At 32.9% G+C, this 2,500-nt stretch overlaps 2 non-coding genes across 2 annotated transcripts in view; both read left to right on the plus strand.

The window, feature by feature from the left end:
- LOC128923724 (5.8S ribosomal RNA) overlaps positions 1-96 on the plus strand; it is a 179-nt gene extending 83 nt beyond the window's left edge. Inside the window, exon 1 of the ribosomal RNA XR_008472455.1 lies at positions 1-96. This exon is cut by the window's left edge and continues 83 nt beyond it. This is a non-coding gene — a ribosomal RNA (5.8S ribosomal RNA).
- A 453-nt stretch (positions 97-549) lies between these two features.
- LOC128923748 (large subunit ribosomal RNA) overlaps positions 550-2,500 on the plus strand; it is a 3,984-nt gene continuing 2,033 nt past the window's right edge. The window contains exon 1 of the ribosomal RNA XR_008472479.1: positions 550-2,500. This exon is cut by the window's right edge and continues 2,033 nt beyond it. This is a non-coding gene — a ribosomal RNA (large subunit ribosomal RNA).

Raw genomic sequence — 2,500 nt, forward strand, 5'->3', positions numbered from 1 at the left:
TGAACATCGACATTTTGAACGCATATTGCAGTCCATGCTGTTATGTACTTTAATTAATTTTAAAGTGCTGCTTGGACTACATATGGTTGAGGGTTGTAAGACTATGCTAAATTAGTTGCTTATTCTTTTAGTCAATTAAAAGAATTTAAGCACATGGTATATTACTGGATTGTATTTTTCAATCCATAATATTAATAGCATAAAAAGAAATATAGAAAATATATTCTTGAACACCTCATATTTGAACGAAATTTTATAATAAATAAGAATCTTAGTATTCCCAAAAACAATAAAATTTCAATATTATTATTTCAAATAATATATACATTTAGAGGAACGTCTAGCATAAAATATTATTTTATTCTAGGATTGCCTTAAATGTAAAAAACCAAGAAAATAATATTGTTGTTATAATGAAGTAAGTAGTACGGGATGAAAAGATTGAATATTTATTATTAAGAAAATTATATTGGTGTTAAGAAATAATTATGTATGTTTCTTTAAAATAGCAAAAAGCTAAAATATAAAATAAATATAAATATTTTTATACAACCTCAACTCATATGGGACTACCCCCTGAATTTAAGCATATTAATGAGGGGAGGAAAAGAAACTAACAAGGATTTTCTTAGTAGCGGCGAGCGAAAAGAAAATAGTTCAGCACTAAGTCACTTTGTCTATATGGCAAATGTGAGATGCAGTGTATGGAATATCTTAATATCTAGTATGAGAAATTAACGATTTAAGTCCTTCTTAAATGAGGCCATTTACCCATAGAGGGTGCCAGGCCCGTATAACGTTAATGATTACTAGAAAGATATTTCCAAAGAGTCGTGTTGCTTGATAGTGCAGCACTAAGTGGGTGGTAAACTCCATCTAAAACTAAATATAACCATGAGACCGATAGTAAACAAGTACCGTGAGGGAAAGTTGAAAAGAACTCTGAATAGAGAGTTAAATAGTACGTGAAACTGCTTAGAGGTTAAGCCCGATGAACCTGAATATCCATTATGAAAAATTCATCATTATAACTGTGATATTTATAATATTATAGTAATAGTGTGCATTTTTTTCATATAAGGACATTGTAATCTATTAACATAATAAAATATTTATCAAAAGATCATTGGTGTTAAGTTTATTCAAATTAATTTGCTTTTAGCTTATTAACATAGAATAAATACTGATGATTTGATAAAGTGTTGATAGATTTTACATATATAATGCTTAAATTCTTTTGAATTTTACAATAATATTATTATCATTGATTTTAATATTAATTGTATGCATTTATATGATTAACAATGCGAAAGATTCAGGATACCTTCGGGACCCGTCTTGAAACACGGACCAAGGAGTCTAACATATGTGCAAGTCATTGGGTTATATTAAACCTAATGGCGAAATTAACTTAACTTTTATATAATGGGATTAATTTTTAGTGAAATATTTTACTATTAATTCAATCCCGGGGCGTTCCATATAGTTATGTATAATGATAATTTATTATTATTTATACCTCTAACTGGAGCGTACCTTGAGCATATATGCTGTGACCCGAAAGATGGTGAACTATACTTGATCAGGTTGAAGTCAGGGGAAACCCTGATGGAAGACCGAAACAGTTCTGACGTGCAAATCGATTGTCAGAATTGAGTATAGGGGCGAAAGACCAATCGAACCATCTAGTAGCTGGTTCCCTCCGAAGTTTCCCTCAGGATAGCTGGTGCATTTAAATATTATGTAAAATAATCTTATCTGGTAAAGCGAATGATTAGAGGCCTTAGGGTCGAAACGACCTTAACCTATTCTCAAACTTTAAATGGGTAAGAACCTCACCTTTCTTGATATGAAGGTTGAGGTTATGATATAATGTGCCCAGTGGGCCACTTTTGGTAAGCAGAACTGGCGCTGTGGGATGAACCAAACGTAATGTTACGGTGCCCAAATTAACAACTCATGCAGATACCATGAAAGGCGTTGGTTGCTTAAAACAGCAGGACGGTGGACATGGAAGTCGTAATCCGCTAAGGAGTGTGTAACAACTCACCTGCCGAAGCAACTAGCCCTTAAAATGGATGGCGCTTAAGTTGTATACCTATACATTACCGCTAAAGTACATGATTTATAATACAATTTCGGTTGGATTATAAATTTTGAAACTTTAGTGAGTAGGAGGGTACAATGGTGTGCTTAGAAGTGTTTGGCGTAAGCCTGCATGGAGCCGCCATTGGTACAGATCTTGGTGGTAGTAGCAAATAATCGAATGAGACCTTGGAGGACTGAAGTGGAGAAGGGTTTCGTGTGAACAGTGGTTGATCACGAGTTAGTCGGTCCTAAGTTCAAGGCGAAAGCCGAAAATTTTCAAGTTTTAATGAATTGTTGAGAATATATAATTATTATGTTTTCTTCATAGTAATTAAACACTTGAATAATTTTGAACGAAAGGGAATACGGTTCCAATTCCGTAACCTGTTGAGTATCCGTTTGTTATTAAAAA

The sequence above is a fragment of the Zeugodacus cucurbitae genome, unplaced genomic scaffold (assembly GCF_028554725.1).
Source record: "Zeugodacus cucurbitae isolate PBARC_wt_2022May unplaced genomic scaffold, idZeuCucr1.2 ctg00000026.1, whole genome shotgun sequence".
In the NCBI taxonomy this organism is placed as follows: Eukaryota; Metazoa; Arthropoda; class Insecta; order Diptera; family Tephritidae; genus Zeugodacus; species Zeugodacus cucurbitae.